Source organism: Moschus berezovskii, chromosome 17, assembly GCF_049115385.1.
Source record: "Moschus berezovskii isolate FMDL1 chromosome 17, NW_MosBer_1.0, whole genome shotgun sequence".
NCBI classification, from domain to species: Eukaryota; Metazoa; Chordata; class Mammalia; order Artiodactyla; family Moschidae; genus Moschus; species Moschus berezovskii.
The window spans coordinates 3,108,655-3,122,411 of record NC_142476.1 but is presented as its reverse complement, the minus strand read 5'-3'; the positions used below and the strand labels follow the sequence as shown (position 1 = coordinate 3,122,411).

General features: G+C 39.3%; 1 protein-coding gene across 1 annotated transcript in view; it reads left to right on the top strand.

Moving 5' to 3' along the window:
* Nucleotides 1-3,561: 3,561 nt before the first annotated feature.
* The window catches only part of LOC129551799 (ankyrin repeat and SOCS box protein 10-like), a 36,863-nt gene continuing 26,667 nt past the window's right edge, over nt 3,562-13,757 (top strand). Inside the window, exon 1 of the mRNA XM_055420132.2 lies at nt 3,562-3,637. The gene's annotated coding sequence lies outside the window, so the exon portion shown is untranslated. The remainder of the gene's footprint in view (nt 3,638-13,757) is intronic.

Here is a 13,757-nt window from a genome sequence, read left to right as displayed (position 1 = left end):
TGGGAAATTTGCAACATAGTACCTCCTCAGTTGTATCCATCTAATCTATCAACTTGTTTTATTATTTGTAATGAATTAATAGTTCAGAAGGAATGTTGGTTTTAAGGAATGCTGTATAATTTAAAAGCAGTATATAGAAAAGCAATTCTTATTCTACTGGGATTGTTGTCCATAAATACCAATTAATTTAGTGCCTTCAATCAGTCATATGATCAGGGCTATAGTAAGAAATCATACACTGTTTCTTTTATCACTCTTATCATTTTTTTTCTTTTCTTTCCTCACCTGCAGAAGTTACCTTTGCATTTACAAAAGATTCTCAGTTATCTCCTAGAATAGTGACTACAAGATATAAACTCAAACTGTTTTTTTTTTTTTTTTTAAATTTTTAATCTCTACAAGTGACTTGTTTGCTCTTGTTTCTCAATGAGCTTGGTAGGTCCAAGAAGCATAAATTCAAATAAAACACCTACACGAATCCCTTCAACACTTGAAGATGTGACATAGAAAAACCACCAAATAAATAGAAGCAACTTCAGACAGTTCATATAGATTGTTTCTCTTATCAGATACCTTTTATAGAGTAATCAGCAGAGTATACTCCTTCAGGGCCCCAGAGTTTGTACATGTATTCATTTCATAAAGATTTATTCTATACTCGACCCAGAAAGTTCAGTTCAGTTCAGTCGCTCAGTTATGTCCGACTCTTTGCAACCCCATGAACTGCAGCACACCAGGCTTCCCTGTCCATCACCAACACCTGGAGTCCATCCAAACCCACGTCCATTGAGTCGGTGATGCCATCCGACCATCTCGTCCTCTGTTGTCCACTTCTCCTTCTGCCCTCTTTCTTTCCCATCATCAGGGTCTTTTCAGATGAGTCAGCTCTTCACACCAGGTAGCCAAAGTATTGGAATTTCAGCTTCAACATCAGTCCTTCCAATGAACACCCAGGACTGATCTCCTTTAGGATGGACTGGATAGATCTGCTTGCAGTCCAAGGGACTTTCAAGAGTCTTCTCCAACATCACAGTTCAAAAGCATCAATTATTCAGTGCTTAGCTTTCTTTATAGTCCAACTTTCACATCCATACATGACCACTGGAAAAACCATAGCCTTGACTAGATGGACCTTTGTTGATAAAGTAATGTCTTTACTTTTTAATATGCTGTCTAGGACTGAGCGACTGAACTGAACTGAACTGAACTAGGTTGGTCATAACTTTTCTTTCAAGGAGTAAGTGTCTTTTAATTTTATGGCTGCAATCAACATCTGCAGTGATTTTGGAACCCAGAAAAATAAAGTCAGCCACTGTTTCCACTGTTTCCCCATCTATTTGCCATGAAATGATGGGACCAGATGCCATGATCTTAGTTTTCTGAATGTTGAGCTTTAAGCCAACTTTTTCACTCTCCTCTTTCACTTTCATCAAGAGGCTCTTTAGTTTTTCACTTTCTGCCATAAGGGTGGTGTCCTCTGCATATCTGAGGTTATTGATATTTCTCCCGGCAGTCTTGATTCCAGCTTGTGCTTCTTCCAGCCCAGCGTTTCCCATGATGTACTCTGCATATAAGTTAAATAAGCAGGGTGACAATATGCAGCCTTGACATACCCCTTTTCCTATTTGGAACCAGTCTGTTGTTCCATGTCCAGTTCTAACTGTTGCATGCAGGAATATTTCTGGAAACACTCCCCCAGTTCAGGCCTGCAGCACCTTTTATTTTTATTATTGTTATTAATACCTTCAGATTCTTCTCCCTCCATTTATTTGTATGCCCTTCAAATTCCTTCTCCTGTAGTGTTCAGAGTCACCTTTCTCAAAAGCAAATGTGACTATGAACCACTCATCAAATCACATTAATATCTAGATATCTTGGAGCGGCATATGATGCTTTCATAATCTGACTTCTGCCTGACTTTCCATCTCTCGTCCTTTCTGTCCTTTGCTCTGGGATCCTGAACTGCTGATGATGCCCTCCTCACATGTCCCTGTACTTTGGACAGATACCTACCCTGTTGTGTGTGTGCTTCTCTCCCCGTCTTGCTACAGCCTTCCGTGCTCTCCCTCTCCTTTCCTCTGTTCCCTTGAACTGTGTAAGTCTGCGCTCAGGCAGTATCTCTAGAAAAGCCATCCCTGACACCGTCTATCTACATTTTTCTTTAAACTTCAGTGTCAAATACTGAGCAGAAACCAAAAAAATAATTATTGAATAAGAGAAATAAAGACTTGTTTATACCAAGGTGATTTTTAAGAGCTTGTCCTCTGCAGTCTAAGAGCCAAGAGGATAGACGTGTGAAAAAATGATTTACATTCAGATGATGAATATACACTTGATAAAATCTATAAAGTCCTAAGGTAGTTACAAGGAAAGAGATACCTGTTTATCTGGGGAAAGATAGCTGGAATTAATGCCAACTTTACAAAGCAGGCTGAGTCTTAAAAGATGAGAAATAATTTGTTGGGAAAGAAGCATTTCAATTTAAGGAATTGAGAAAAGGAAAAAATGACAGGAATTTTATAAACTGTGAATAATGTTGCAGTTGAAGCTTGGCATGTTGTTATAAATGTCCTGTTATGAAGTAGAGAAGAGAAGATATTGTGACTTTATATGTCTGTCCTGTATTTTGAAATTTTTTGGTGTTTTTCTTTCTGGCTTACTTAACTCTGTATAATAGCCTCTAGTTTCATCCACCTCATTAGAACTGGTTCAAATGCATTCTTTTTAATGGCTGAGTAATACTCCATTGTGTATATGTACCAAAGCTTTGTTATCCATTCGTCTGCAGATGGACATCTAGTTTGCTTCCATGTTCTGGCTACTGTAAACAGTGCTGCAGTGAACATTGGAGTACATGTGTCTCTTTCAATTCTGGTTTCCTTGGTGTGTATGCCCAGGAGTTCAATTACTGGATCATATGGCAGTTCTATTTCCAGTTTTTAAAGGAATCTCCACACTGTTCTCCATAGATGTATAGAATAGTCTTTGGGACTCTGTGGGAGAGGGTGAGGGTGGGATGGTTTGGGAGAATGGCATTGAAACATGTATATTATCATATGTGAAACAAATCGCCAGTTCAGGGTAGATGCATGTTACAGGATGCTCGGGGCTGGTATGGGGGGATGACCCAGAGGGAGGATAATTGGAGGAGGGAGGTGGGAGGGGTGTTCGGGAGGGGGAACTCATGTACACCTGGGGCGGATTCATGTCAATGTATGGCAAAACCAACCAATATTGTAAAATAATTAGCCTCCAATAAAAATAAAAATTAAAAAAAATTTTTTTTTGGTTTCTGATTGTTTTGTTCACTGATGTTTGGATGAATTTGTGAATGAATCTTTGAGTGTTCTTGTGCCTGTAACCTGATGAATTCTGGTATTTCCCAAAAGGGTTCTTGAAGTTTTAGATCATTGGAAGTATTTCTTAAAGAAGTAAATATTCAGCTGAAAATTAAGATTGATATAAGCTGTCATTTGGTACAATGTTTTAAGTCTATGTTTTAAATATTCTGTCTTTTATCTAAACATTCTAAGTAATTTTAACAAAACATACATATTTGTCAGCAGAACTAGACTTAGAAATGACATCAGAGGAAGAAGAAGAAAAATCTGATTGAGATGAAAATAACCATTCACAGGTATGTAAAAATGTAAATTTAAATTTCTGGTTTAATATTGTTTTCTATTCTTTGACAATATAATACAGTTTGCAACAGAGTTCATAACAAATAAAATTACCTTTCAAAAGTAACCTTTTAGAATCGACAGATGATAATTTAAGTTTTTATAGCACTTCAATTAGAAAACTTAAAATATTGTTAGAATCTATTATAATTTATAGCTTGTCTTTGGCATTGAGGCAAAAAACTTTTCTGACTATTGTTTACTTCTTCCATTTTTATAATTTCTTTACATGACAAAGAAGGTGAGATCAAATACTGAATCATAGGATTAAAGAGTTGAATTTATGAACATGACAATAATGGTCCCTGACCTACATACATGTAAAGAGAAATGATTGCCAATAGTCTCGGTTTTTCCTTGAAATTGCCAGTCACTGATGCCAAGACTAAAGATTCATCCTGTCTCATATCTCGGCATTGTTGACTTCAGTTCAGTTCAGTGCAGTTCAGTAGCTCAGTCGTATCCAACTCTTTGCAACCCTATGGACTACAGCACACCAGGCCTCCCTGTCCATCACCAATTCTCGGAGTTTACCCAAACTCATGTCCATTGAGTCAGTGATGCCATCCAACCATCTCATCCTTTGTCGTCCCCTTCTTCTCCCACCTTCAGTCTTTCCCAGCATCAGAGTCTTTTCAAATGAGTCAGTTCTTTGCATCAGGTGGCCAAAGTTTTGGAGTTTCAGCTTCAACATCAGTCCTTCCAATGAACACTCAGGATTGATCTCCTTTAGGATGGACTTAGGGATGAACATTTAGGGACAGAGTAGGTCATAGTATCAGCCCAACTGCCTATTAAAATAATTGGACCTTCCAGATTGGACTTTTGTTGTTCAGTTCAGTTCAGTCACTCAGTCGTGTCCGACTCTTGCGACCCCATGAATCACAGCACGCCAGACCTCCCTGTCCATCACCAACTCCCGGAGTTCACTCAAACTCATGTCCATAGAGTCAATGATGCCATCCAGCCATCTCATTCTCTGTCGTCCCCTTCTCCTCCCGCCCTCAACCTTTCCCAGCATCAGTCTTTTCCAGTGAGTCAACTCATCGCATGAGGTGGCCAAAAAACAAACAACTTTTGTTGTTAGGGTACAAATAATAACTTTATAACTTATTTCATTTCCAGGTCGGAAATCAGTGAATATTATTAAATATGCTTTATACACTTTCATTGGTGGCTGTTAGGATTTAATATAATTGAACATAGGGCCTTTGCAGGTAGCTCAGCTGGTAAAGAATCCACTTGCAATGCAGGAGACTCCCGTTCAATTCCTGGGTTGGGGAAGTTCCCCTGGTGAAAAGGATAGGATACCCACTCCAGTAGTGTTGGGAGACCTGGGTTCAATCCCTCAGTTGGGAAGATCCCCTGAAGGAGGTTGTGGTAACCCACTCCATATTCTTGCCTGGAGAGTCCACATGGACAGAGGATCCAGGCACGCTATGGTCCTAGGGGATGTGAAGAGTCAGACAGGACTGAGCACACATATAACTGAATGTAAGCAGGTAATATGTATTGATGTATAACATTATTATTGTATATAATTTGCATTAAAATTTAGGAATTGGTTCCTCTTTCTTTTTGGTGTTAATAGATTTTGGTTCCTAGTAATATAAAGTTTGTCTGTTCTCCAGATATTAGTCCTTAAAAAAAGAAAAAAAAAAAAAACTTACAAATGTTCTGTAGGGACTCCCTGTTTAAGATAGAGTAAGGGGAAATATTTTGAAGGGAAACCAAACTTTATAACATTAAAAATCATCTCCTAATTCATTTTTGGTAGATTTAATGCACATGAATTAATTCAAGCAAGCAGGGACAAAATTGCGTTTTGAGTTCATGTTTTTCTCCTATTTTTGGGTAAGGCAAGTTATTTTTCACTAAACCATGAAAGGGTAAGGTGAGGACAAGTGCTTTTGGCCAGAAGTCATTTCAGTGAATAGTCCCCTTCACTGAAGCTGAACTGTAGTGAATACATGTAAACAGACCCATAGGCAATATTTCCTGGGACAGGCGATGGAGAACTGGATGGTAACTGAAAAGGAATGGGGAGTTCAAAGGAGTTTCTTATTTTATGTTCAGAGGGGAACTTTTAGCGTATGTATGCTGTTGGAAATGAGCCAGCAGAGGACATGTTTATTGAGTTGAATCTTGTTATTGATTGTATGGCATTATCTTTAAACTATTACAGTAAACTAATTGTACATAATACTTCTGTTCATATATAGTTTTATGGTAAGGGCTTGTTCATTGGTTCTGCAGTGTAATATTCTTATGTAATTGAATATGGAGATGATTACTTAAATTAATTCTATCATCAGTCAGTCAGTCGGTTCAGTCGCTCAGTCGTGTCTGACTCTCTGCGATCCCATGAATCACAGCACGCCAGGCCTCCCTGTCCATCACCAACTCCCGGAGTTCACTCAAACTCATGTCCATTGAGTCGGTGATGCCACCCAGCCATCTCATTCTCTGTCATCCCCGTCTCCTCCCACCCTCGATCCCTCCCAGCATCAGACTCTTTTTTCAGTGAGTCAACTCGTCGCATGAGGTGACCAAAGTATTCAAGTTTCAGCTTCAGCATCAGTCCTTCCAATGAACACCCAGGATTGATCTCCTTTAGAATGGACTGGTTGGATCTCCTTGCAGTCCAAGGGACTCTCAAGAGTCTTCTCTAGCACCACAGTTCAAAAGCATCAATTCTTCGGCGATCAGCTTTCTTCACAGTCCAACTCTCACATCCATACATGACCACAGGAAAGACCATAGCCTTGACTAGACGGACCTTGGTTGGCTAAGTAATGTCTCTGCTTTTTAATATGCTATCTAGGTTGGTCATATCTTTCCTTCCAAGGAGTAAGCGTCTTTTAATTTTCTGGCTGCAATCAGCATCTGCAGTGATTTTGGAGCCCCCCAAAATAAAGTCTGACACTGTTTCCACTGTTTCCCCATCTTTTTCCCATACATAGATTTAAAAAAATTACAGAATCATGAATATACAAACAGGCTATACTGAATAGGATTTAATCATTCCTTGATGATTCTGTATGATCATATCATCGTGAGTAACTATGGTTTTGTAAGGTACTCTGAAACATCACATCATATTATCTTCATATTGTTTATAGATTCCTGGGAAAAGGGGAAATTTTTGTTTATATTCAGTAGAAAAAGCTATTGACGATCTTTCATTAATTATTATTTTTGGTTCATAAAGTTCTAAATTACAAAAACCATCCATCCCATACTAAGAGTGTAATTAACACATTTTGTGTGCTCAATAAGTGCATGAAGAAACAGTAGAATGGTTACATGAATGCCTATTGATGAATTTCTTTACAAAAAGCAAATTTTTATTACAAGTAGATTTCTAATATTGCCTACATGGAAAGATGTTTGATTTTTTTGGAAATATGTTAAGATTCAAAAATTATTGTTTATGGTTATTGCTGCTGCTGCTGCTAAGTCGCTTCAGTCGTGTCCGACTCAGTGCGACCCCGTAGACGGCAGCCCACCAGACTCCCCCGTCCCTGGGATTCTCCAGGCAAGAATACTGGAGTGGGTTGCGATTTCCTCCTCCAATGCATGAAAGTGAAAAGTGAAAGTGAAGTCTCTCGGCTGTGTCCGACTCTTCACGACCCCATAGACTGCAGCCCACCAGGCTCCTCCGTCCATGGGATTTTCCAGGCAAGAGTACTGGAGTGGGGTTATTGCTGGACATGGAATAATAATATAGGTTCATTTGCTATCATATTACTTAGAACGACTTATTTAAATATTACTTTCTCAGCATATTTTGGAACCGCAGTGTTGAGGCCAGATTTCCTGGGTTTGAATTATGGCTCTGTTGGTGACCTGCTTGGGCAAGATCCTCAGCTTTTTCTGTGCTCCACTTCTCCCTATGTAAAGGATCTAATGCATTAACTGTCTCTGAGAATTACTGTGAGGATTAAAATGCCTTTAAGACATGTCAAGTGCTTATGACAATGCATAACAGTTGCATAGGAAGTCCTCAGAAGGTTAATATCATGGTTATTATGGCTTTTCTTAAAAATGGGTTTCTTTCTTATAAGTAATTAAGAAATACTTCCCAGATAGATTTTATTGCCATAAAAGGTCTTATTGAAAATGACAACTGCCAAAAACCATGGTATACTTCTTCCTATCAAATAACACAAGTAAAGTTATGATTTTCCTTTTCCTTTGATTTAAATTCAGTGCTTTATTAGTATTATTAATATATTTTCTTTGTCCACTAATACTACTCTTATTTATTGTTTAATCCTTTAGTAAAAAATTACTTCCCAGTGCAAAGGTTTTATGTAAAAAGCCAAAGTTTAGGTATTGTTTGTATTTTTAAGTATTTAATATTAGCCTGAAAAGAATCACTTGTTATTTTAGGACTGCAAAGAAATATCTAATGAAAAGAACAAGGTATAATAAAAAAGTTAACTATAAAAGCTTTATCCTAGTAAAAAATATTTTGTAAAAGGAATAGTGGCAAAACAGAAAATCTTCATTTGTTGTAGAGACATATACTTTGAGAACTTAATTTAGAAACACTATTGATCAAATTATCGTTTTGATAAAAATCTGTCCTTTTAAGAAGTGTCTGTTTTTGATTTAATGAAGAGCTATTTATCACCTTTGTACAGTTAGTATATTTTATAAATATTTTAAGGACATTGTGAAACAGTATTATTTATGTGCAGGTCAAAGAATAGATTAATGACGTGAGCTACCTGAATGATTTAACTCAGTCATATGAAACTCCTTCCCAAGATGGCAATGTCTTTGCTCTAAGAATTACACATTGCAAGCAGAATCACTTGAGGTATAAAGGTAGGACCGTGGTGTAAATATCAATACAAAGCCTGTTTGTGTAATAGTGTAGTAATATATGCACTCTTTGTCTAGTACTGGTCTAGACCTATGGATATATTACAGTGCTGAGCATCTTAGAAGTATGTTTTGTATTAAAAGATAGTGAAAGTGAGTGTATACTCTGATCTCTAGACCTATGATCATTCTTCAGTTCAGTTCAGTCGCTCAGTCATGTCTGACTCTTTGTGATGCCATGAACCGCAGCATGCCAGGACTCCCTGTCCATCACCAAATCCTGGAGTTCACCCAAACCCATGTCCATTGGGTAGGTGGTGCCATCCAACCATCTCATCCTCTGTTGTCCCCTTCTCCTCCTGCCCTTTTGAACTTTCCCAACATCAGAGTCTTTTCAAATGAGTCAGCTCTCCACATCAGGTGGCTAATGTATTGGAGTTTCAGTTTCACCATCAGTCATTCCAATGAACACCCAGGATTGATCTCCTTTAGGATGGACTGGTTGGATCTCCTTGCAGTCCAAGGGACTCTCAAGAGTCTTCTCCAACACCGCAGTTCAAAAGCATCAATTCTTCAGCACTCAGTTTTCTTTATAGTCCAACTCTCACATCCATACATGACCATGGGAAAAACCATAGCCTTGACTAGGCAGACCTTTGTTGACAAAATAATGTCTCTGCTTTTTAATATGTTGTCTAAGTTGGTCATAACTTTTCTTCCAAGGAGTAAGCATCTTTTAATTTCATGGCTGCAGTCATCATCTGCAGTGATTTTGGAGCCCTCCCCAAATAAAGTCAACCACTGTTTCCACTGTTTTCCCATCTTTTGCCATGAAGTGATGGGACCGGATGCCGTGATCATAGTTTTCTGAATGTTGAGCTTTAAGCCAACTTTTTCACTCTCCTTTTTCACTTTCCTCAAGAGGCTTTTTAGTTCCTCTTCACTTTCTGCCATAAGGGTGGTATCATCTGCATATCTGAAGTTATTGATATTTCTCCTGGAAATCTTGATTCCAGCTTGTGCTTCTTCCAGCCCAGCGTTTCTCATGATGTACTCTGCATATAAGTTAAATAAGCAGGATGACAATATACAGCCTTGACGTACTCCTTTCCTGATTTAGAACCAGTCTGACCTACATACAGATTTCTCAAGAGGCAGGACAGGTGGCTTGATATTCCCATCTCTTTAAGAATTTTCCACAGTTTGTGGTGATCCACACAGCCAAAGGATTTATCATAGTTAATAAAGCAGATGTTTTTCTGGAACTCTCTTGCTTTTTCAATGATCCAGCGGATGTTGACAATTTGATCTCTCTCTGGTACCTCTGACATTTCTAAAACAAGCTTGAACATCTGGAATTTCACGTTTTATGTACTGTTGAAGCCTGGCTTGGAGAATTCTCATTTTAAGGATGAATTACTATCATTTGGATGCACGCTTGTCTGCTAAAAGTGAAGGGTGGCAGGATTCATGAGCAGCAGGAATGGAGTGAGTCAGGAAGAGGGCTGTAGGGGCTGCGACCCGGAGGCAGGTGGAGGCCAGGTTATTGAGGTTCCTTGAAGGCCATGGAAGTAACCTCATTTTTAAAATTTTATTTTTCCTTTATTTTGGAATGTACTTGATTTCCAATTTTGTGTTAGTTTCAGATGTACAGCGAGTTGATTCAGTTATATGTATATATATTTATCCAGTCTTTTTCAGATCCTTTTCCCATATAGGTGACTACAGAATATTGAGTTCCCTGTGCTATGCTGGTCCTTGTGGTTAGCCAAGGGCAAAGGTGAAGAGTAGGGATAAAGTAGGAGTTTGGGATTAACATAGACACATTACTGCTAATGCTAAGTCACTTCAGTCGTGTCTGACTCTGTGTGACCCCATAGACGGAAGCCCACCAGGCTCCCCCATCCCTGGGACTCTCCAGGCAAGAACACTGGAGTGGGTTGCCATTTCCTTCTCCAATGCGTGAAAGTGAAAAGTGAAAGTGAAGTCGCTCAGTCGTGTCCGACCCTTAGCGACCCCATGGACTGCAGCCTACCAGGCTCCTCCATCCATGGGATTTTCTAGGCAAGAGTACTGGAGTGGCTTGCCCTTGACTTCTCCGATAGACACATTACTAGATATAAAATAGATAAGCAACAAGGAATGGCCTCATTTTTTTTACTAAGGTAGGAATCTCTTGGAAAGATCTGAGCACTGGACAGAATATGTGAAGATCTCTGAAATTAATCAGACCTCTAATAAAGAGTGAAAATGTTTCACAGTGTGGAATTTTCCACCACTTGTCACACATTCACACCTATTTCTTTCTGGACATGAGGTGGTGAATCTTTGCAAATTTATTGGGAGGGGCAGGGCATGGACAGTTGGTCTGCATTCTTTTTCTGAGTAGCTTAATATCAGTAAGGCCAGAGGGTGGCCACTTTTGTGTCTGTGACCAGATTCAGTGAGGGGGGAAAAGAAGGTGAGTAGATGTCTGTGGTGATAGGTTTCAAAGTCCATCAGTTCAGTTTAGTTGTCGCTCAGTCATGTCTTGACTCTTTTGACCCCATGGACTGCATTCAGCACATCAGGCTTCCCTGTCCATCACCAACCCCTGGAGCTTGCTCAAACTTATGTTCATAGAGTCTGTGATGCCATTCAACCATCTCATCCTCTGTTGTCCCCTTTTCCTCATGCCTTCAGTCTTTCCCAGCATCATGGTCTTTTCCATGAGTCAGTTCTTCACATCAGATGGCCAAAGTACTAGAACGTCAGCATCAGTCCTTCCAAAGAATATTCAGGACTGATTTCCTTTAGGACTGACTGGTTGGATCTCCTTGCAGTCCAAGGGACTCTCAAGAGTCTTCTCCAACACCACAGTTTAAAAGCATCAATTCTTTGGTGCTCGGCTTTCTTGATGGCATAACTCTCAAGAACTGTGACTACTAGAAAAACCATAGCTTTGACTAGATGGACCTTTGTCGATAAAGTAATGTCTCTGCTTTTAGTATGCTGTCTAGGTTTGTCATATTTTTCTTTGAAAAAGCAGGCATCTTAATTTCATGGCTGCAGTCACCATCTGCATTGATTTGGAGCCCAAGAAAATAAAATCTGTCACTGTTTTCACTGTTTCCCCATCTATTTGCCATGAAGTGATGGGACCAGTTACCATGATCTTAGTTTTTTCAATGTTGAATTGCAGGCCAGCTTTTTCACTCTGTTCTTTCACTTTCATCAAGAGGCTCTTTAGTTTCTCTTTGCTTTCTGCCCTAAGGGTGTTGTTATCTGCATATCTAAGTTTATTGATATTTCTCCCGATAATCTTGATTTCTACTTGTGCTTCCTTCAGCCCGGCTTTGGCATGATGTCCTCTGATCGAAGTTAAATGTGACAACATACAGCCTTGATGTACTCTTTTCCCAATTTGGAGCCAGTCTGTTGTTTCATATCTGGTTCTAATTGTTGCTTCTTGACCTGCATACAGGTTTTTCTGGAGGCAGGTAAGGTAGTCTAGTATTCCCATCTCTTGAAGAATTTTCCACATTTTGTTGTGATCCACAGAGTCAAAGGTTTGTCACAGTCAATAAAGAAGAAGTAGATGTTTTTCTGGAACTCTCTTGCTTTTTCTATGATCCAGCGGATGTTGGCAATTTGATCTCTGGTTCTTCTGCCTTTTCTAAATCCAACTTGAACATCTGGAAGCTCTCGTTTCACGTACTGTTTAAGCCTAGCTTGGAGAATTTTAGCATTATTTTACTAGCGTGTGAGATGAGATCAAAGTACATATGTTGGCGTTCTATATTATTAACGTAACATAATAGCAAAATGATTTTATAAATTCAGTGACAGAGTATCTTATTAGGCAGCTGTGAGACAGCTTCGACAAGAACTGGCTGACACACTATGAAAGCAGTACGTTTCAGAGGCTTCACTGGAGGTCACGTCACGTTACTGTCCTAACTTAGAAATGAGGCACAGGGTTTAAGGAGCAACTTACTTCAACTCAGTTGTCAGATAGATGTGAAAGCTGATGTGTCAATGGTCAATACAGAGGATAAAGTGTTTTCAGTTCAGTCGCTCAGTCGTGTCCGACTCTCCGCGACCCCATGAATCACAGCATGCCAGGCCTCCCTGTCCATCACCAACTTCCAGAGTTCACTCAAACTCATGTCCATAGAGTTGGTGATGCCATCCATCCATCTCATTCTTTGTCGTCCCTGTCTCCTCCCGCCCCCAACCTTTCCCAGCATCAGAGTCTTTTCCAGTGAGTCAACTCGTCGCATGAGGTGGCCAAAGTATTAGAGTTTCAGCTTTAGCATCAGTCCTTCCAATGAACAGCCAGGATTGATCTCCTTTAGAATGGACTGGTTGGATTTCCTTGCAGTCCAAGGGACTCTCAAGAGTCTTCTCCAGCACCACAGTTCAAAAGCATCAATTCTTCGGCGATCAGCTTTCTTCACAGTCCAACTCTCACATCCATACATGACCACGGGAAAAACCATAGCCTTGACTAGATGGACCTTGGTTGGCAAAGTAATGTCTCTGCTTTTTAATATGCTATCTAGGTTGGTCATGACTTTCTTTCCAAGGAGTAAGCGTCTTTTAATTTCCTGACTGCAATCAGCATCTGCAGTGATTTTGGAGCCCAAAACAATAAAGTCTGACACTGCTTCCACTGTTTCCCTATCTATTTCCCATGAAGTGATGAGACCAGATGCCATGATCTTTGTTTTCTGAATGTTGAGCTTCAAGCCAACCTTTTCACTCTCCTCTTTCACTTTCATCAAGAGGCTTTCTGCCTCTTTCTGCTTTCTCGCTTTCTGCCATAAGGGTGGTGTCATCTGCATATCTGAGGTTATTGATATTTCTCCCAGCAATCTTGATTCCAGCTTGTGCTTCTTCCAGCCCAGCGTTCCTCATGATGTACTCTGCATATAAGTTAAATAAGGACACTCATTTTCATGGACAGCTTTCTTTTGTGTTTTCATACAACTAATTTACTACAGTTTTATTATCTTTAAATGCACTTTTTTCTTAAACTCTTTCATTCTGCCATTTGTACTACATATTTTTTTCTTGTATTAGGTACCCTTGGTAAAGTTGGGAATTGTGCCTCATTCTTCTTACAAGTTGATAGACTTTTTTTTTTTTTTTAGTGATAGCTGTATTACCGTAATGAGGCAAGCCAGATAAAATCAGAGGATAATGTTTAATGGAATGTTCCAGAAAATTGTCATTTCTGATCTTCACTTTTGTGAATGG